The 23,815-nt window shown below is 34.7% G+C and overlaps 1 protein-coding gene across 1 annotated transcript in view; it reads right to left on the bottom strand.

Moving 5' to 3' along the window:
• LOC134747854 (semaphorin-2A) overlaps positions 1-23,815 on the bottom strand; it is a 422,795-nt gene that overhangs the window by 236,108 nt on the left and 162,872 nt on the right. The gene's annotated exons all lie outside the window — the stretch shown is intronic.

Raw genomic sequence — 23,815 nt, 5'->3', positions numbered from 1 at the left:
AAATTAAAATGTATCGCGGTAAATCTAAATCCATAGAAGCAGAGAATCATGCCCGTATTATTAATCAAGAGCTCCTTATTCTTAGGCAAACGCTGCAACTGTCTACCTCTCTGTCTGTCTATCGCCCTGGTACAACAGGTATTTATAAGATCAGCCTTACTACTGCAGTCGTTGATAGGGGACGCGCAGATGCGTTTGCATTACGATGACAATCACTGCTTTCAGCCAGCCTAACACACGTTTCATTGGCCCAGTTCACGGTCTATATATCTCAAATAGCACACGTTCAAGGCCCCATAAACGTTCTGGACACACAAGAAAATCGGTCAGGATGAAATTCTCGGAATGGATTTAAACTTAGGAGCTATATTCAGCTCTTCTTAACGTTTTTAGTTAAGAACTATTTCAAAACATTCAATATCACCGAGTAAAGTAAAGTTATTTAAGTTTATTTATACCTAGTTTGTATTATTATTTTTAAGCCTATTTGTATTTGTATATTCATAGCTTTGTTTTCATTACTAATTAATTTGTTAACCAAGGTATTAATTATATTTAAAAATAACTTTATTCTGTTTAGTAAAGTAAAACAGTCTTATTTAAAAATTGCGAGTATTGTTTAGGCACGCTGCTCTGAAACTGATCCGACGAAAAAAAATTGCTTATTTTATAATAATTGCATATCTATATTGTCATACTTACTTATTGGAAAATACGAGTAAACACCGCTCAGCAAATATAATAATTAAAGCACTTTTTTTATGTACAGTCAATCAAAAATGTTTGGAAACCGCAGGATTAGACCACAGAGCCTAGCTAGATAGATACATACATTACGTGCCTACGCGTTTCCTCGAATTAAACCCGTAATAGGGAAATTTGGCTACATCAGAGATCGAAGGTAGCTTTTAGACTGTTTATGTTAAACCTTGCTTCTCGATTTTGTGTCTCAATGAAAAGTATGTCGTTTCTCGTATTAAACAAGGATATTTTTTCAATGAGAAGTTTAGTTTAGATACGAGTTTGAGAAAGTTACGCTATGGATATATTGCGAGACCACGCATCATTTCGTAACCGCCTACTTGTTTGCGGTCACTGGTTTTGATCAAATTTGGAATAACGGCGGTATTGTTAAAATAAAATCCCGATAGGCATGTTTACGACTGGTTGGGGATTATGCCTTTATGTTATTTTAATTAAATTTTCTTCATCAACTACCGAGAATTTAAGGGAGCCGTACTTGAAATTTGTTTTTGCGATGTCAGTTATGTAAATCGCATTTCGCACTGATTTACTTATATAGTTACCTACTATGCCACAGCCAAGCGGGACAATTAAATGCCACGCACATACATATTACTCACTCCAATTACTCAGTCAATTATAGGTATAAACATAGGGTCAGAAATAAACTGTATCAAATTCAACAAATTTAATTTCAGAGATATTTCTTGAACAAGTAAAATGAAAACATCAATCTCAAGTCAAATCATCACAAATAACAAATAATATTAACTATCTATAAATACTTATCTAGAATATCTTTATTTGGGCCAAATAGTCTCTTTCCAGGCGCGACAAGAAAAAGAGGTCAACAGACAGACCGAGAACGCTTGGAAGAGCTATTGGGCCATGAAACACCTATTGAAAGAAGACCTACCTCTGTCACTCAAACGTAGGCTCATGGACATATGCATACTTCCAGTCCTAAGTCCTAACCTACGGTGATCAGACTTGTCCTTATTTCGTCAAAGTTATAGAACCCTAAAATGTATTTAAAAATCTGAAAAAAAAAACACATTGGTGTTTTTGTGGTAGATTTATAGAAAAAAAAAACTGACGAAATAAGGACCACTATAGGGGGGGAAGCCTTTGCCTTTAAACAGGAACGTAAAAATCATTCTTTTCTTATCGCGCACTCGAGTAAAAGTGTTACAATCTAAATATTATACTACCTTCTCTTTAGACTACAAATAAAATACAAAGTAAGAGATTTCTCTAAAACCCCTTATCCAAGGTCTGGTGATCTTTCCCTTGGGTAAAACCTAAATTTTACAGACGGTCTGTCAGGCGTCCGCTGTCGTGTGTCATTAGCACGGGTAAAATTAACATTTCCCGCATTTTGTTTCGTTTTATATTATAGGTAGAACCCGTTGGACACTTGCGAAAGCAACTTTGTTAATGTCGAAATAATGCGTACGTGGTTGAGGGAAAATTTAAACATGTGTCAAAACAGAAGAGGGGCGAGTGTTTGTGCTGGATTTAAAAGGCAATTAAAGGATTGAAGTGCAGTTGAAAGGTAAGTGACGTAGTGAAAGAAACCCATTGCGAAATCCAAGAGATGTTTGTCAGATTTTAATTTTAGCTTGAATTTGAATTATACAATTGCCGCTTGCCTGATTTGGGTCTCAGTTATAAAATAAATAAACCGACAATTATATTTTACAGTACCAGTAATACAGCAAGAGAAACCAATAAAACATTATGATTCAACTCATTCAACGAACCAGTCTATCTATAAAGAGATCGAGGTATGAAAGAATCAACAAGAATCCTGAACACTAACTGAGTTGTCCCATGTCGCGGCGCGGAACGTGGCCAAACAAAATGTAATTTTCCCTCCGAAGCGCCCACTTACGTGACCCCGGGAAGATATAACGCCTTTATTAAATTATTTTAGCTTTTATAACTGCTACAGACATGTCGGAAAAATTAACGACAAAGGCCAAAGGGATTAAGCTGCAAAGTCTACCCCACACCTGCCACGTTGAAAGCGCTTTTAGTCTCTTAGTTCAAGTAAAAATACTACGACTTTAATTAAAACAATTTAGCTAACAAGGGCCTTCAAGATAAAGTGTTTAACGTTTTAACTACCTTTGTAGTCCAGGAGATGGAGTTTTATGTCAGTATTTAATTAAGTTGGAAATATCAAAAAAAAAAAATACTAAAAATTAACAGGTGTAGCAAGATCGTGTTTTATTATTGAACGTTGAATTTGAAAATACACATGAAAAAAACGTTAAAAAACTTTTAATATGAAAATACACAATTAGGATTGCGATAATTTCTATCAGAATGCGTTCAGAAAAGAAGGCCTTTTGATAGTTTGAAGTTCATTTCTATGGTTATGACTTATGAGTCCAGTCAACTTTAGCGATATGATTAAGTCATCTATTTTCCGTGAATAAACCCGTATAAAAAATGAAAGCCTGATCACGCTTTTAACTCAATGGCATATCTAATTCACGGTCGTTCCTCGGACTATCGTAGGTAGGTAGGTAGGTATTATCGCACCGGAAACACACGTAGCCTCGTCCTATCAAAGTTCCGGCGTTATGAAATAACTGTCGGCCGATTATTTATGTGCGGAAGAGGGAACATCGCGAGATAGCGATTGTCACCTCCCCCTCACCCCCACCCCCCACCAGATATTTTGTAACTCCGCTAAATTATCATTAAACGGCGATTTGTTTCACTCATACCCCATTGGACGCGCCTCGTTCTAAACGTAAATGAATTATAGAGAGACTTTATTGCCGTTTTGAATCTTAGTTAATGTTGAGGCGTGATTGGATATTTTGATAATTTTGTTTGATGATTTACTTTAATTTATTGTGAGTATAGATGAGTGATGAGTGAATCAAGTCTATAGATGAGTGTATATGACAGCCTCTTTATAGCACAAATTATAATTTTTCTGAATTTTTACTTGTCAATGCTTTCTTTTTCTGTCAATAAGATGCTTTTGGTATTGCTCATGTTTTTATGGTCTCGTTAAAAATTAACGTGAATAAGCGCCAGTTGCACCAACCACAGTTAACAGACTGATCAACGTTACGTAGCAGACATCTATGAAATTTCCCATATAATAAGATTTAACGGACGCTTTAACGGTGACAGACGGTTTGGTGCAACCGACAACCGACCCTAACACTGGGCACCAACATTGGTCCTTGGAACTAGATCAGAACGAGCGTCTAAACTAAAGACTAAAGTTTTATTTAATTATCAAGCGTCAAAGGCTACTCGAATAATACTATTAACACACCCTTTTAAGCAAAGATGAATATGATGCTAAACGAGACGCCTGATAGCTTTTATAGCTAAATTTGTTAAATTTGTAGGTAATCTAATATAAGTGAAGAAGGTTAGATTTCATATTATATTGACATGAACCCTTATTTCAAGCAGTTAGATATTACAAATTTATATTTCCAATACATACAAATAAAAATAGAAATCGCCACGTGGAGTTAGTTCGCGTACCGCCGTTCGTAGCACTTTAGCGTAATTTGACGTAGCTCATAGCATGCTACGAACGCCGTATGTGAAGGAGAGACGAACCAAATAACATTTACGCCGCAAGGCAAATCAGTTTCAGAATTGAATATATTACGGAAATCTTTTTTTAGGGTTCCGTACCCAAAAAGTAAAAACGGGACTCGGACTGCGAGACTCCGCTGTCCGTCTGTCCGTCTGTCCGTCCGTCTGTCCATCTGTCTGTCTGTCACCAGGCTGTATCTCATGAACCGTGATAGCTAGATAGTTGAAATTTTCACAGATGATGTATTTCTGTTGCCGCTATAACAACAAATACTAAAAACAGAATAATATAAATATTTAAATCGGGCTCCCGTACAACAAACGTGATTGTTTTGCTGTTTTTTCCATAATGGTACGGAACCCTTCGTGCGCGAGTCCGACTCGCACTTGGCCGGTTTTTTATAGTTACAGTTTCTTAGTTGTTACCGATTAAGGGAAAGACACGTACATTTAAGTAAGTAAGTAAGTAAAAAGTTCAAATTCTGTTACCACCTACGGGAGAGCGGTGTCTCTTGACACAAGTGTCATTGTACGCTTAAAAAGAGGCACCTGCCCAGTTATAATTACGTTTGTTTGTGCGAACTCAATAAACATTTTTATTATTTTTATTAAGTAATTTATTTATTGTAAACTGTGTAGGTACATAAAGGTGTTCATTATATATCAAATGGTATCAACAGTTGCTCGTTTCGAGCGTACAATTTATAGCCTTAAAAATAGTTAACAACTATATACATGTAACAACTGGTCTTAGCATCTAATACATATCACTTGCTGTTTCCATCGCTTCGAAAATTTCCTTTTAACTATAATATACCTACATTGTCTGTAAGAAACCTTTTTAACTGGTACTTAAATTACTTTGATAAGAACTTTTACATATTTATTTTATTGCATAATGCAATTGATGTATTTTAGTTATTCGTAGACGTTAATATTGTAGTTTTCCTTTTTAAATATTATTGTACGTTCTGTAAGTTTGTCTATCTATCTAATTCGAATTTTCCACTCATTTACTCTAAGGTTAGCTGGAAGAAATCCCTTATAGGGATAAGCTCGCCTTTGTACCTAAATTTATATGAATTTCATGTTAACAATTTTTGTTTTGTACAATAAAGTGATTTACTACTACTACTACTATTAACACGAGAGTAGGTAACAGTGTCACGGACTTTCGACTAGGTACGTATAGTTACAAAACGTAGTTGAATTTTGGACTGGAGACTTGCTTAATTATCTCAAGTTAATACAAAAGAAGGTAAAAGAAAAATGGGAAAAGAAAATATTATAATTATAGAAACCAAACTCAAGGCATCATTAGCTTTGTTACAATTTTGGTGAAAATTGATTTGTAGATCGTAAACAGATTTCTAAAATACCATATTTAAACACCTAAGTAATAATTACTGGTAATTACTCAAACTGCTTAAAATGGGTTATGATATTCAATTATTGACTGATTCGTTCATTAGGTGCTGAATTTTCGAGGAAGGTGGAATTATAACGGGAAATCGAGGCAATTATACCTCTTAGAAAGTGAAGGACAGAATATGGGCGGTCGTAAACTGAGAAGTTGACAGAACTTTAAATTGAGTTTATCAACGGTGATACTGTCAATGAAGGCAGGATTACTTTAACGAAATACCATTTTTTTAAATGGTTCGTATTAAAATATGTAGGTATATAGAAAAAAACTTTTGCATAGCAGGCGGTCTAGCATAAGTTGCGTTTAACGCAACTCATGCTAGCAGGTCTGGTGTACTCATAGTTGTTTTTTTTAGTTAGATATTTGCAATCTAAAAAATTTACATTTTTAGTCAAGAAATAGGATGAAAACCTGAATTAAAGTTCAATCTAAAAGCATTTTTTTTCCATTTAATATCTACATTTGTTTTTCTGGCGCCTTTGATTCATAATATAATAACCGCCACGTCAAAAATTTGCCGATAAATTCCCCTTTCCCACCAACGACAGCCTAAAACCGCATTTTGCAAAACTTCCTTAAAACGACATACTATTTAAAAACCTATAGACATTAGCGTAATTTGTCCAAAACGCGCTCAAGGGAAGGCTTGCATATCTTAAACGGCCTTGTCTTGGCCTGGCAATCCCGCTACAATCAGAGCTTATGCATAAATTTGAATTTTCAATTAAGGATACTTTGAAGAAAACTTTATTAAACATAAAGAGAAACCTTTGGTCTCTTAAGACGGAATACGTATTAAAGAACAGGGGTGATATAGAGGCTAAAGGTTTTTTTTAAATTCTCTCATTAATATACCACACATTAATAGGCGCATCGTCGTAGATAAATTTATTTTCATGGTTTCATTTTAATTTTCAGGTTTGATGTGCAACTGAGCAGTTGGCGTAAATACATATTTTTATAATAGCTATTTATTTCTAAGCTAAATAGCATCGTTCGCAGACGTTTCTGCTTGATACAAAATTAATTTAGCTTGTCGTTATGTAACTAGTCATAGGATATTATATAAATTATTACATTATTTAGGTACGTACCATTTGAGAGATTACTGGCGACATTTACCGCGATGTTACAGAATCATCAAGATAAAACCTTCATATGTAGGGTAAATTTTTCGGGTGCACAAAACACGTAGGTAGGTAGTATCGCAGTGTAAGAAATGTTCTATAAAACGTACAACGCTGACGAAAGTAAACACACTAAAAAAACTTGGCCACAGCAGCAAGTCATTTTACTACTAAATAACATCCCCATTAAATCACGAGTCTGTATAAATCTAACATTATTATAATCGATCGTTTGCATAATGTCGACTCCATGGGCATCGCTGTGCGCTCTCACGGCTGCACCCCAAAACGCCTGAAAGGAGCGATCGCGAGATATCTTAAATGAGTTTCGTTATCTCCGGGAAGAGAAAATAGGATTAATAGTTAACAGAGATCGCTTCAGGCGCTAAACATCGGGGCTTGAGCAGCACCTTGTTACTTTCCTCTATTTATCGCCTGGTAAATTGAGCTGGTTCACTTAGCAAACGTTTAGAAGCTTAATTGGCAGAGATCTGAATTTGAAACGAAATTGAACAGTAATGTTTCCATTTGCAAGCAGAGCACATATTCACCTAATCTCCTACTAATGAATGGGCGAAACAGTTTTCCCAAAGTATCACACCCTAAACTATTTTACCCAAATTATCATTTCCCAAAAAAATATTTGGAAAAACAATGAAATAAATCTATGAAAACGGATTATATCGCGTATATTGAATTTATAATACATCCCGACGTTTCGAACTCTTTACAGCGTTCGTGGTCAACGGGTCACCCGTTCATTCATTATTCGTTTTATTTCATGAGTAACTATCGCGGTAACCGAAGACAATATTATTTGTTTTGCCAAATTAAGCTTATCGCAATTATACAGTTAAGTTACAAAACTTTTTTTGGCAAGTTGCTGTTTAACAAATAGGTAGTTGGTCAATTATTTTTTAGTCAAATGTATAGTTAGGCATAACAACTTATATTTCCCAAAAGATTTCATGGCATACCGATTTACATCCCAATAGAGAAGCCTGCAGTATTTTAATTTTTGCTTTCATTTGAAATAATCCCGACCTTGGTTATTTTCATCATTTTGCTTATTTATATTGGACATAAAATCTCTCACTCTATCGCACCAATATATCAGTGCGAGCGAGAGGGACAGCGAGTCGAGAGCAAACGTCAAGCGTGACCTGGACCAGGTGATTACCATAAAGTTCTAATTTTGAAACGTATTTACGTGTGGGTTGGTTCACGTTTGCAGAACTACGTCCATTGATGTAAATAAATATGGATTTTACATTTTGATAGTTAAAAATTATTGTATAAAATATGTCTGCCATTACTTTGATTATAAAACATAGTAAATGTGTTTGGTACTGAATTATACAGTTTCGTAATTTTTGAGATTAAATATATTTCACAATTTATGTACCTTTTATCGGTTTTATGCTTGGAATACCTGTATAGTTACATATTAGTTAAAATAAATTATCATTCGGGTATTTCTATATAAAGCAGTACCCCCAACTTGAATTCTAACACATAAAATTAAGGTACAAATTTAAATAAACATGACTATGTGCCAAATTTGCGAAGTGACGATTTGATCAAACATCTTTTTGGAATATATTATTAGCCAATAAAAAACGATTGCTAAATAAGTTTTTGTCTTATTAAAATTTGACAAAGTAAAATTATGCCAAATGATAATTTGACCAAATAAATTAAATAGAATAGAATAGAATGGAATAGAATAGAATAGAATAGAATAGAATAGAATAGAATAGAATAGAATAGAATAGAATAGAATAGAATAGAATAGAATAGAATAGAATAGAATATAATAGAATAGAATAGAATAGAATAGAATAGAATAGAATGCAGTGTTAATTTGCTAAAGATTCATTTGGGAAATGAAAATACCGCTATAAGTTTGTTGGGAAGTAAAATTTTGCGGAAAACATTTGGTCCAAACGGAAGGACGGCAGTACTAGCACTACTTCGTACGATTGCCGCTGTTTTTTCAATTACATTCCTTTAAAAAAATAATCACAGTCTCACAGGCGCACGTGTGCATTACACATGATTCATACTACTTCTGAGAGTCCTTTAATGCAATGCAATGTTGCAGAACATGCTGAGTCAGCGCCTTTTCATGATTGTGTCGTGATTTTTTTTCCTATTTTTTTATACCTGTTGTTCATTATTTTTTGACATTATACGTTTAGCAACAAAAATTTTATCTATCTATCTATGCTTCTACATGGTATGTACCAGGTTTTCGTTATACATAATTTTTAAACGGAGTATTTTTCTTAATGACAAAGTCCGACTCTAGTTCTGTAGGTAGGTAAATATCAAATAATGACCTGTAACTCTTTATACCTATATCTCATTGGACTTAGACTATAAACGCTAAAACCAATACTTCTACACCGACCATTGTCCAGCTTCAATAAACAAGGTGTAAAGGTAAACTCCGCCTGTTTATACGGCCCGGTGCCCGGTGTCCGTCGTCGTAAGCGAAGCATCAAGAGAGACACTCGCAAACTTCCAGTACTGAGCTCGATTCGCATTGCTTGCCTAGATTTTACTAGACTTATAGTGACCGGGATATAGACCGTGATTACCTTTTGTATTATTTAATATAAGTCTAGTGAAACTAACCGTGAATCTTCAAAACTGCCTAGATTTTGTTTTAGATATCTGTGATGATGGTTAATTGAAGAAACTTTTACATAGGCTTAATACTCAAGATATATTTTGTTATGGATAAGAATGCCCATGTAATTTTGGCGTGCAAGTCCAGGTGTTGTTTAGGTTGAGATCTACAGAATGACAGAAATAATTGTTACCTGTGGTTTTAAAACATTTAGTTGGATTTTGGTTTATGATAAAAGCATGGTAAATGGAACCAGTGTAATGATTATTATGATAAGTGCTTTATTTAACACATGCATAATGTCACGGTTACAGATCACGAGCAGCTACATATGGTTCCATGAGCTCTGCTGTCTCGTACAAACGCATTTTATTCCGTATATTATCTAACTTTTTTAAATGTATCCTCAACTTTAAATATTAGGTACTGAGCATTTTTCACATAAATTGTGACAGAAAAAAACTCCTGTTCCTACAAACATTCAGACAACTGTAGACAATTTCGTGGAATACTCTATATTTACATTTAAGAATAAGAATAATTTATTTGCAAGAATATGTATGTACAAAGATGTGCTTATAAATAGTGAGCAACAATATTCAGTTATTTGGAATGCAAATAGCTGATGATTTAGCTTCGAGAGACGTGAAAACTCGGCAAGCTTCGAAAACAACAGCACTGAGGCTTTATGCAAAAGGACTCAAGTCTATAAAGCGACCATAAAGGGCCGCTGTACAAAGAATGCAAAGTGAGCTATACCGTAAACTGGGCTAGCCTCTCCGTGGTGTCCTTTACGATAGATTTATATTCATGACACTATCTCCGACGCGTAAAATTTCGGGCAATGGCGATCCAGAAGCAGGCATATGTAATTTTGTTTGAATAAGTAAAGAGGGGAGGACAAAGGCTATTTGATCTCCCTTTCTGTCTTTGGGTAGGAATAAATAAAATAGCCCGTGGACTGGTTTATGTGATATATCATAAATGGATTTTGAAGGATGTGTGTTATGGGATTATTGATTCCCCTTTGGAGCGCGAGTGCCCAGTACAGACGCATGACTAACAGAAAAAACAAATAAATAATATAAACTGATAGTGTGAAAACAAAATTACGATTCTTATCAGTGTAGATGGCGTATTGGTGTAATAAATTTGTGTTGTGTAAATTTTGGCCTAGGGTTGTTAGTATCAGGGTTTTTAGCGGTTCTTCGGCTAGCTACCTGACACCGCCGCTTGAGTGCGTATCATTTAAAAAGTTCCGTACAAAGTATACCGAATTGACCATTGTGTATAAAAGCTCTTACTTAGCTTATTAGATGGCGTTTCAGTAATAAGATGTTAGAGTGCTGAATCGAATATATCTAAAACTTCACTAAAAGGCACTGGTCGAATAATATACAATTAGCATAAAGAAAGCTACTGTGACTATATTGAGAGTTTGTATTATTTATTAGTCTTAGATAACAGTTATAATCATTTAACTTCGAAGAAACCTCACGAATAGCGTAAACAAACGCTTGATCACGTTGCCATCAACCACGAAACTAAACCGAATTGAATGTTAGCAGCGCGCTAAGCTAAACTGTTTGAAACAATATAAGTTTAGAACAGGTGAATTTGCAAAAGATAACCCACGTGTCAGTCTACACACGGCAGACTGAAGCCGTTGGAATTCGCGTTCGAAATGCGAAAATCAATTTCGGGGATCATTTGGCGGTGTTCGTGTGTTTATTGCCTGGAGCGGAGCCTTTGCCGAAGAATGGATGGTCGGTTAATGGTTTAATGTCACCTTTTAGCTAATTCGTTTTAATGCGTGGAATAAAGAAACACAGACGTATTGACATCTGTGTTCGTCGACAGTTAAGTTTCATAATTAATTGTGTACCTACCTAACTAATATGTTTAGTGATTAGTTAAGCGTTCAATCTAGAGGTCGTGGACTCGAATAAAAGGTCTTAATTAATTAACTATTAATCTTATTGAACTAAATAAATGGTTTAGCATATATCGTGAAAGCAGTGTGAAAACTGCGTACAATTGCGAAAAAGTTTACGTTGTTGAAAAATAAATAAACGGTTTTCATTCGATATAGGTAGGTAATAAATACGCTTCTTAAGTCAAATAAAAAGGATCAACTTAAATTTAAAAGTGGAAAAATTACTTCCTTGGGTGAGACTTTAACTCACGGCCTCTGGATTAGAATTAAAATTATATAAAATTACATTAAAATTAAGAAAAGTATCAACGTCAGTGTCTCCGAAGGTTCGCAATACAAACTAAAAAATTCAGCATACATACACTTACACATTCAAAGTAAGTAAATACGTAAAAACATATTATACATACCTAACATACCTGCAGGTTGAAATTCAGTCAAATCAGTATGCGTGACATTTGTGCAATCCAGTCTAGCTCCTGACCCGTTATTTCCCCCCTATAACCCGCCTCGTACTCCAATCGCATTCCTTACAAAGGCTAATTCTGAAAATGAAATTTACTTCCAAAACCAAATAACCCTAATAACTGCTACTTGAGATTGTCAAAAGTTTGCCTATTAATTATGCTTTTCATTGATTTTCGTCGCCATTGATCTCACTTTAACTTCAAATGTCACCGAGCCCATAATTGTTGGAAAGTTAAACGGAACCCCAAAACAGGAACAATGAAAACGTTGAGGATAGATTTAATTCGGACAGGGCTTTTATACATATTTATAAGTGTACTGAAAATATGTTTTATGTTTAAGTACAATAGCTTGCTGTCAAGGCGTGTGAAAACCCTGGCTCCGGCTCATAGATTATCTCCTACAGACTTCGTGTTTAGAAAAATTTACGAAAAATTGTGATGGTAAAGAGTTGGACCGGCTAATTTCTTTGGGCGTTAGTTTTTTGAAGTTGTAATTATTTTTATGGTAGTTTGGTAGTTAGTTCTGATTGTTTGGACTACCATAACCAATACTAGACAACTACCCACCACCACTAAGTTACCACCACTAAAAAATATTATCACAATAATATATGGAGTTACTTCTACAGAAATACGCCCAAAAAGTAATAAATTGTAGTAGTTTTTGATACTGACTTCACATTCATAAAGTATATTGTGAAACTAGAGCCATACGTAGCATTCCACACCACAGGCAATACCTATTGTATCCTTCTCCTACAACAGTCACTCTTTGAATTCGTTTTTGATAGGACAGGGAACCTATTCGATGTGTAAATGATAGTATGTTGGATACGGTGATAACTGGCTATGTATATGGTATATCTAATTAAACTTAAGAGTAAATGTTTAAATAAAAACCTTGCGCGACACCTTTTACTTTGACGGGTCGATTGTAACTGGCGTCTGGTGGTCTAAGCACGGTTGCGTTTCACATTAAATAAATATTGAGGATCAATATGTGGTAAGCGTGAGTTAGTGAGCTGTTGAAAGCTCCATCTAGAGAAAGAGTAATCTACACTCCGGCTACATACGGGAATGCACACGGAAAACAAAAAAGAGCTTAAAATAAGAACGTGTGTTAACATGATGTAAGTAGGGAAAAACAAACAAGAGAGCATTTTGTTTACATTTTGTGTTTTCTTGGCGCACCGGAAATTTACAGTTTCACGATACTTGGTTTGAAAGAATAATTTTCAACTGAAATCTAAGAAGACTAAGGTTCTTAATTTTGTTAAGAATTGTGTTGTAATAAAATTGCTGTATTAATTTATATTTTTGTTATTTGTGAAATTGCGTTGCCTTTCCTTGGAAGGGACTTAAAAGTCTGGAAAGGTATTAGAACTGTCAGAAATAAAGTAAATTCCACGCGAGTTTGAGACAATTCAACTAAATAATATATATAGCTACTTACATAATTATAAAACCCAATATACGTATATTAAATACGTACATAAAAATAAAAAATACCAGTAATGCATGTTTATTTAATTAAGCTTTTTTAATTGAATTAAGTAAACTTTATAAGAAAATTGTTTATCCAAAATCCGATCGCTCTCTAAAAATTGTGTCACATATATTGTAACTAGCCCTAGCACAGGCCCCGGTCTTTTTGGGCTGTTACTGCACACTATGTCTTTAAATGCTGGCTTAAATTAAAATGTATAATTAGAAATAGTGAAAAGTTTGTTGTATATATTTAATGAATAAAAAATATAAATAAATAAAAATAATCATGTACTATTTTTCAAACAATGTTTGATAAGGTAAACTAAAGGCTAACTCTGAGTCTAACACTTGTATCCATTGTTTTTTTTTTTTGAAAAACAACACTAGGTTTCACCGAGACCTCATGGAACACTAGTTTTATATAGTGGAAACACGTTTTCACTAAAAACGGGATTTTTATGGCAACACGTATAATACATTTGCAAAGAAGTTGATAGCTGCTCATGATTTTTCACACTTGTATTGAGCTAGCGCCGATACTATAGGCAAATCGCTTTCGTTTACTTGAGATTCAAATGAAAAACACGGAATATATATGTACCAGAATCGTTGAATTATATTGTATTGTCTACAGAAGTGATAATTTTCTAAAATGTATTTGACCCATACGAATAGTAGAATAGCGCCGTAGAAAATCGTCTGTTGCAGATCTAACCCACGCACGAACTGCAAAAATCGCAGCCGCAGCTTTAATGAAAATGACGCCGCCACAATTTGCGCGCTGCGAATGAAATCTCTCCGAATCGGTTAACCATTAATTAATATTTTAAACATTACATTATTATCCAATGCTTAATTAACACTGAGGTGTGATTTTTCATTTAGATTTTGAATTGTTTACTGAATTAAATACCAATTAATCTTCTACCAGAGGTACCTACATTTGCCTAATTAGTATTTCTAACACAGTTGGTATTATTTAGAAGCTTTTTAAAAAGAAAATGCTTAAATATGTACATTATGTACCTCGTACATTCTTGTCATATTCTCGTCGCTCATTTGAGAATAGGATCATTGTATCAAAATATTCTATATTATTATTGTGGTATTATTGTGTATTTTAGTCCAGTGGCCGATTGCATGAAACCCAGGTAGAGATAAAAAAAACAGTAGGGGTAGATGAATTTTAGTAGCTTCAATTGCTCTTGGTCGGCCACGGCTTAACTTGGAAAATTTTCCAAAAATGGCAACAAGGTGGTACATTTTTTTAAATGACATGTAAAAGATTCTCAACGTATTTTTGGGTCGTATAAATAAAACAAGACCCATCGTTTTCAAGGAAAAATATAACCAATTTGTTCCCAGTCTTTTGTTTCGGCGACCTTTATTCCGCTTCCATAACGCGCACGAACGTGACATGAGCGTAATCAAGTTACGTTGACTTGCAGCAATTAGGAGACCGCCTCAGATGGTTTCAGGAGAGACTGAAATTGTGCCCTTTGTTTTGAACGCTTTTATCTAAATTAGAAGGTATTCGACGGTATATACTCCACGTTTCGGCAACGACCGCAATTTCATTACTTATGAATGCCCTACTATTTTTCTATGTACCTTGTTCTTTCTTTATTATATTATGTATTTCGACAGTTGTTTCAAATGTCTGTAGATAAAAACTACGGTAAAACCGCTCAACTATAGTCCAATGCTACAACTATGATCCACACGTTTATTACATAACTAAGCATGAACACGAATCTTCTTTTTGGTTATATCGGAGATTTTTTCTTACATTTATGACAATATTTGGCGGGTGACAACTGTATCATTAAAATAATAATCACACCTAAACAAAGATATTCGAATTAGTTTTGGACGACAGTTGGGAGATTCGACTATAGTTTAACTAGTGGTTTTACAGTACTATAGCTATTCATTATCAATATAAAAACTTAAGTAACCTGCCCCTATAGTTAATTTATAAAATATTTCGGTACATTAACAATTTAGTAATACAATCCTAGTTTCAAAAATTCTAAATCATACTTTAATGTAAAACGCCGCTCTGAAACAAAAAAAACTTGTCTGTATTATAATTCTAAGACGTACCTTTCTCAAATTTATTTGCTTATTTCGCGTTTTTTCGGTGCCTAATTATCAAAGTTTTAATGAGTAATTTATTATATCTTCTGTAATAAACCTTATATCCACAATTCGCCATAATGGCATAAAAGCGTACACGACTTGTCTGTAAAGAGAAAATTGTCTTTCATGTTACGCCCTTTGCACGCACCTCCTAATAAAGCTAATAGAATATAAAGCACAGTACCTACAGACTCATAATTACAGTAAGAGATGCCTCGACACTATGTAGACTCAAAGAACACTTACAATACGTAATGTACTTTGCGATGTAGTGCTAGTATGCGTCATTACTCTGAGGCGAGGCGTCGGTGGAAAGAACAGAAAAGGTGTGGAGCTTTTATAAAATTATTGATTTATTTTGATAGATATTTAGAATAAGGATGCCAAACGGATTCATAATCTGAATAAACCGCCCACTTTAACTTTCAAGGCATAAAAACTATTTTGTGCACAGAGCACGCCTATGGTTGGGTACATATTTACGAGTAACTATTATTGAACTCATTTTATAGGCTACAACTTTTGGGAAATCAGTAAGAATTGAAATACACAATATTGACCGAGCGTTAGCGAAGGTCTCCGTTCAGCTTGGGCAAAAATGCTTTCGTATATCCAGATGTTCTCTTTTACAGCCTTTACAAGTAGCAATTCTCATCTGATTCTCGTAAAATTTTGTGAGCAGGTTTAGTGTGGTTGGTGGTGTGGTGGTTTAGGTTTTGTGTGGAGGTTATTTTTTGTCGATTTCGTTTTTAGATATTTTTCAAAATGGCGAATCCACACATTTATTATTTTATATTTTGCTCGCGAGGTCTACAGCTCACAGAGCCACTTAGTATCTCACTGTATTAAAAGTTTTTTCGCCAAAAGCTGTTTATCCCTTAATTTTTTTATTTCTCATAATTACCAATACTATTTTCATCTTACCCAATGTATCATCTAGATGTGTCGAATATTTCAACAATCATTATACTGCATATACGGCATAGTATCTTCGCTGAATTGTTATCTCTAAATGAGAGCATTATTGAGAAGTGTTTGCCACACATCGTCTCCATGCCTCAGACTAAAGTGCCCCTCGCAGATAAAGCACATTGGGATGAATGAAAGAGAGCCGCAACCTCGAGCGGGCGGGCACTCTGGACTAAGCGACAGTCTTAATTTTCCCAAAGTAATAATTAAGAGTGAAGGCTCGAGCTCGTAGGGGCCCAACTCAACTCCAGCGGAGCACTTGCACTAAATTTTTAAATAAGCTTAAGTACAAAGTCCGATACGTTTAAATTTAATTATATTAATTATTAAATGGTACTGTAACTTTGGCGGCGGCTGAAAGGGAAGTAAAACGTAATTAATTGGTTAAGCGAGATGCTTTATATTATGGGTGCGTCTGAATTTGTGATAGATATTTGTATACTTTCAGATTTTTGGCATTTGATTAGTTAAATTTTGATGGCAGAAATATGTAAAAAACCGGCCAAGTGCGAGTCGGACTCGCCCACCGAGGGTTCCGTAGCTTTTAGTATTTGTTGTTATAGCGGCAACCTGTGGCGGCAACATAAATACATCATCTGTGAAAATTTCAACTGTCTAGCTATCACGGTTCATGAGATACAAGCCTGGTGACAGACGGGCAGACGGACAGACGGACAGCGGAGTCTTAGTAATAGGGTCCCGCTTTTACCCTTTGTGTACGGAACCCAAAAAACAACATACTGTTTAAAGGTTAGCCTAGCCGAGTTTTTTCTAGACATTACATAAATCGGTCGACGCATTTTATTAATTTCTATAAACAACTTTACGCAATAGAATTAAGAACCTTAAAATTTTGAAAATTCACTCCTACGAGGGTAAAAACGGGGTTAAAAATGTTTCACGATAATGTCGTAGTCGCTGGTGGCGCCAAGTCATAGGGAATTAGGAAAAACGGGGTCAAATGTTAATGTCCAAGTTGCCGGGGCTGATAAGTAATTAAGTTGAAGTTAGGACAGTCACTTTAAGTGAAATTGGCCGACGGGTCCGACCTAAATTTAATAAATGATTGCCTGACATCTTTAAACTCCAAGAAACAACTTTGTATTATCTTGTACTGTAAATAATTTTAACTTTAAGGTTCTGTTTCTGATTCGTTGTCCAAAAGTTTCTTATCCGCAGGTAAATTGATATTTCCACCTTTCTAAAATGTTAATATTTGCTTTATTTTAAGAATAATATAAATGTAATTCAAGTAAATAATGTGTGTGTTTTGAGGTTACTTTTATTCTTGCGATACTTGTAGTCTAGTAACAAATTAGTCATTTGACTGAAAGCTATTTCGACTAGTGAAAACATTAAATAATTTCTACACTATTGCATAAAATTGACTTTATAACATTTTGTCCTGGATACACTGTCATTTAGCCTGAATCCATATCGCGTTTTAAGGTCTTCAAGAGTCAAAATAAGGATATCAGATTATTTTTCGTCTTCATTTTTGATTATCCAGCACTGCTGGAATGGGTTTCTTAAATGTGGCTTTCCATCACAGAAGGGTTCTTATGCTTCAGGTACAATACGGTGCTTTCCATCTGAAATTCCAACAGAAATTCTGAGAAAAAAGTCCTTATTGCACATGAAGCATACGGACCCTTCTCTAATAGAAAGCCACAAATATTCCACGAGCCTTTTAGCCCACGAGCCACGAGCTTTCTGTTTGTTATCAAATCTTATTAATATTCTTAAACAAGTCAAAGAAGTATCGACTATTAAAAAAAGGTATAGCTAGAGAGGAATTCACAATCTCTATAATTAAAGACAGCCCAATTACCTGAATCCTTAATCCGTTAAATTAGACGGTCACATGTTGTTGTGATGTTGTTGTTGTATGTGCCGACTAGTCCCAATAAGGCCTAGTTTACCCTCTGGGTTGGAAGGTCAGATGGCAGTCGCTTTCGTAAAAACTAGTGCCTACGCAAATTCTTGGGATTAGTTGTCAAGCGGAACCGTTCAAATATTTTTGAGCACCTCGGCCGCTCCGATATATCTGATGGCGACTGTAATATACAGAATTAAATACATCGCTCAAATGAAGTTGATATTATATAATTGGGATTGATTTACCTAACTATAATGATCTTTGATTTGGCTTTGATTTTTGAGTTCGCCTGCTGTATCTTGTCAACTACGACTTCTACTCTAATTAGCCAACTGATTGTAGATACAGACTCAGGCGCCCCTTCACCGACTTGGCAACTCGGGTCATAGCCGTTTCATTTTATGCCTAAATTTTCCGTTTGAACACCCATGCAATTTAATTTTAACTGGTAAATATAAAAATAGAGGTAGCGCTGTAAGAGGGTGTTAAATTAATTAGTAGATCCCTTGGCTTTCTTTTTAGTTGCCCTGTTTTATTAATTAAATGACTAGCCAAAAGTCTCGGTCTGATATTTTATTTTCAGTTTGTAGTAGCCCTATATAAACTGTTCATTTATATAAGTATTTAATTTTAAGTTTTTTGTGAAACTTAAAAGATATATTATAAAAGAAAATTTGATAAGTAGTACATATTATTATTTTGACATAATTATTGAAATTTGTTTGACCGACTTTGTTTGACATAATTATTGAAATTATTATTCACAACGACGGGACTTAATCGCGTAAAATAAGTTTTAAATTTACCTCCGACGTTTCGAGGACGGCGTTGTCCCCGTGGTCTCGGAGAAGACTGGCTCAAGTTGACATCAATATCTTCTAGGCGCGCGAGTTTTTCGAACTACCCGCACTTGGTCTTGTTTATTAACTTGAATGTTTTGCGCACTAGGGATACAGGATGGGATAATTATTGAAGGTCATAATGTAATGATTGTCATATTATCATTAGTCATAATTCTGAAACCGTTAACTTTTCAGGATTTTCCTCAGGTTATCCTATAGATAGGTTAGGTTTGTTTTATGGCGATCCTAAAAAGTTACGCGTTAATGAGGAAAACTAAATTATGACTAACGAAAATGTGGACAAACAATACATTATGACTTAAAACTATATGGGAAACAATAGAGCCCTATTATTTTATTTAGAGACATCAAAGTAAATTAAATTACATTTTAATTAAATCTGCACACCATGAGCTAAGCTCGGCTCTCTGTACTTACAGAAATGAAAATCCTATTTTTCATTTAGTTTTCTTTATATAAAAGGGGAAAATATGAACTAGGCTACTTGACTGTCTTAGTAAAATTAGCAGCTTTCAACATCATTGAATCGCAACTCCCCACGACTGAATCGCAGCAAATATACTTGGACTCATAAAACCTTTGAAAAGAGCGTGCTCCCATCTTAAAGGCTGACAACGCGCTTACAACCCCTCTGGTGATCCGGATGTCCATGGACGTCAGTTTTTTATGAATAATATCATTTCCTTTAAATTTTATTCCTTTACACCTATTTGCAATACACGTGAAAATGATTAGGTGGTTATTTGATTAGTTTCAATTAATAATCATTTCTTTCTCTATTTAAATATAACAATACCACCTGCATATTATATTCATTAACAAAAAATATTATTAAGCATCACGTCCACAAATATGATTATTGTTAATTTACCGGCCTCAGCGAGTTATTCAGGTCGAATAAACAGTTCAGTGAGATTTAATGAACCGTACCTTTATTATCTGTATCCCTATTGTACAGATGCATAAATAAATATCGATACACTAATATATCTTATGTCATTGGAATAAAGTGAAATGTTGTATACATATTTTATATAGTCGCAACTGTACATATGCAGTTTGCTTTTGAATTATTCGAATGAATAACTTCCACGGACCGAATGAGTGTTCACAGCTATAATCAAATAAAATTGAGGCAATGTTTTGGCATTTAAATGTATTGTTTTAAGTTTGCGTTGTTTTGCAATTTGTTTGCATACATATTGGCTTACAGTATTTTGCTTTAAAAGTTGCAATTTAAATAAAATAACATTCGATTAAAATGGTTAATACAATAAACAAAGAACAGAAAGATTTTTATATTGTATAATAATACAGATATTTTTATGCAGGTACAGCATTTCTAAAAATTGTGTAGCTACATTAAGGCATTCATAAAATATATGTATCTAACAATTTGGTACCATATTTTTAAACTTTCTTTTAGGAAAAAGTGTAACTAATTTTTTTTTTTTGTATTTTTTAAAATCTCAGACAGTTTTCTTATAGGTACATATGTATGAATTTGAGTTATCCCTTATATTGTATATTTTGAGACTTCGTTACTTTAAATAAAAAATAATCTAGCCGGTGCGACGTTAGAATATACCTACTCAATTTGACAGTAATTTATTCGTAAATTTTATAGGATCGAATCATAGTATACAAAGTTCTGATAACTTTGACAAAATGGCTTCCAACCTACAATCATCACACATGAATCGCCTCCGATCTAAACACGAATCTGCCGGTATCAGGCGGAGCCAACGGCGCGAGTCAAGTCAAATAGGCGTTGCGTGTATCGAAGGACTTCCAATAAGTGAGGCCGGCAATATATTAATCTACTAATGTGGTTTCTCTTGGCCTCTGGTGGCATTTAGACAGTAACTCGGCTGTATTGATGACTTCGCTTTATCTATGTCGCTCTGCTGAAACTCTCAGTGGGATCTAGTTTGTGAGCTAAGCGGGGGTTTATTTAAGTCATCGTGTATGACCTAAATCATTTGCTTGAAGCTTAACTACAGGGTAAAATACGTTGACAAAGAATTGTAAGGATATTTTTGTTACTTAGGTAGGTAAACGTCTTTTACAAAATGACATTAAAGATTAAAACTACAATTATTTAACTTAATCAGAACGTATTACCTATCTATATTCAAAATATTCTTCTTTAACTCCACAAAATTCCAAACGTTTGTTAAAATTATCAACATTATGCCGCTGTAAAAATTGTCTCCGTATTACCTACCTATTTTTGAGCGAGCCTGTTTATGCCGATTTAATATATTATTGTTTGCATATATTCAGTTCTCGGAATACCGAATATAAAATCATGTGTAGAAAATAAATCGCATGTATAAAATTCTCTTACAAAATGTTTTTTTTTACATTACCAATACTAATGTTATGACTATTTAGTTCCAAAATTGAGGTTATAATTTTAAGAATTAGCACATAAATTTCATTTCATTCATTCACTTGATAACTAAACTGATTCTATGTTCAACTCTCGGTGCACTCAGTTTGAGAACAACCGACCACGCTAGGAATTACACTTAAAGGGTTCGCGGGCCTTAATTCTATGGAGATTCAAGTGTAATTTTGTGGTCGGTATATAAATCACCTTGTTACGTTTGTAGGTGGGTTTGTAGACGGGACCCTTAGGGTAGATTTATTTAATCACGGACTGTAGCTACTACGTTGCTGAAATTGCGAACGCCACGGGCTTGATAGATGAACGCAGTGGTCATCTCGAGATAAACATCCGACCCATAAACACCCTTCCGGTACAAGATGTAGTTCTGCTTGTAAATAATATAGCAGATGATAAGACATTTTCTACAGCGTCTACGAAAATATTTATAAAGGATCTACGAGTACTGTATTACTTACTTAGAACTTAGGGTGCTACTTTACCATCAGGAAGTCCTTCGTAGGTCTGGGGAGTTATGAGCTTCGTCGCCCGTCATTATTGTCAACAACTTTTAGGCAGAATTTTGAAGAAAGGGATAACAAGACGTAATTCCACAACTGGAACGAACCTACTAAAATGTTTTAACACTAAGGACCACTTGCACATTCTCACTAACCCGAGGTTAACCGGTTAAACCTGGTGTTACCATGGCTACCTGTACAATTTGACACTGGGTTAACGGTTTAACCGGTTAATGGTGCAAGTGGCGCTAAGAGAGCCGATGTTCAATTTTTTTTTTGTAATTTTGCTAATTTTATTGCTTCTGACATAAGAAAGCATTTTGGGATGAACACTAGACTAAGCGTTGGGATATCCCAACGCTTAGTCTAGTGCATATGCACCAGATCTTCAAGTAAGATATCTTACTGCTGTTCTACGGCCAAGGTATACCGTGAACGTAAACTTGTAACTATTTAAAACACGATTTGGTGACCGCTGTTTTATGCATGTTTCTCTTAATAATTAGCTGACTCTACACTACTAACTGTCACGCCTATGAGTTTTGCTATTTTTTTTGTATGATACATATGATTTTTTGGATGATAAATAAAAATAATATAAAAACTTTGTTAAGCTGACTGCCTTTCGTGACAGCATAAAAATAAATCAAACTATGTATTTTAAAACTAAAAATTATCCCGTTCTGATTCAAGTACATCTAACACGCACTATCTATAGATAACGCACGTCAACTGCAAAACTACTTCATATAGATACTTGAAATTCAAATTAAGGCCTCAAACCAGTGTCAGGCTGCCACAGCGACCCTAACAGGTGCATGTGTGTGGAACTAATGCGGGCCCGCCACGTGCGTCACGGTCCGATAGCGTGTTGTTGGCGAAAAACATTTGAATGGCTGGTAATGGGGTTGCCATCGTAATTTATTAGTACACTAGTCGAACTTAGATAGTACTTAATTGGTACAGATATTCTGCACTATATTTACCCCATAACTATGCCGTATTTGAGAAACAAAAATACATAAGCATAATAAAATAAGAAATCAAATAATTATTAAAAAAAAAACAATTTCATATCATTTATATTTTATTTTTAGAACGTTTTTTAATTATTATTCTTTTTAATTTGGATTCTTATCCTCGTAATACATTTTTTGTGTAAAGGTAGGCCAAAATTATAGTTCTCTATCCATTCAATTTAATATACGCAGAAAAAACAATTGAAGCATATGCAACAATAAATAAACAGTAAAGATTGCAGAGGATTTACTTTAAATAAAAATAAAAATCTCCGATCGGCTGCGGCGCGAAATCACTCGAGCATGCTTGGCTTGAGCCGAAAGCGGCATACGTTTTCACAGCGAAAGCTTTTTATCTTTAAAGCCGTCAATAATGATGCTAGGGCCACAGCCACAGTTTCATTAAGTTTCCTAGTCCACAAACGATCTAAACTCACAACCGTATAACATGACGGAGACGGAACATGATCCTTCCAGTATACAGGAAAGAGATGCAAGACAATCGTACGTTCCCTCACTTGATCCTATTTATCATGCGCGCAGACTTATTAAAGCGACCGACACGCGTGTTGTTACTTTAAAGTTAAACTTTAGAGTGGATACGGAAAACTTGGGAGTCGCGCTT

Source organism: Cydia strobilella, chromosome 15 (assembly GCF_947568885.1).
Source record: "Cydia strobilella chromosome 15, ilCydStro3.1, whole genome shotgun sequence".
Taxonomy (NCBI): domain Eukaryota; kingdom Metazoa; phylum Arthropoda; class Insecta; order Lepidoptera; family Tortricidae; genus Cydia; species Cydia strobilella.
Note: the sequence above shows the minus strand (reverse complement) of the source record. Positions and strands in the feature narration are given on the sequence as shown.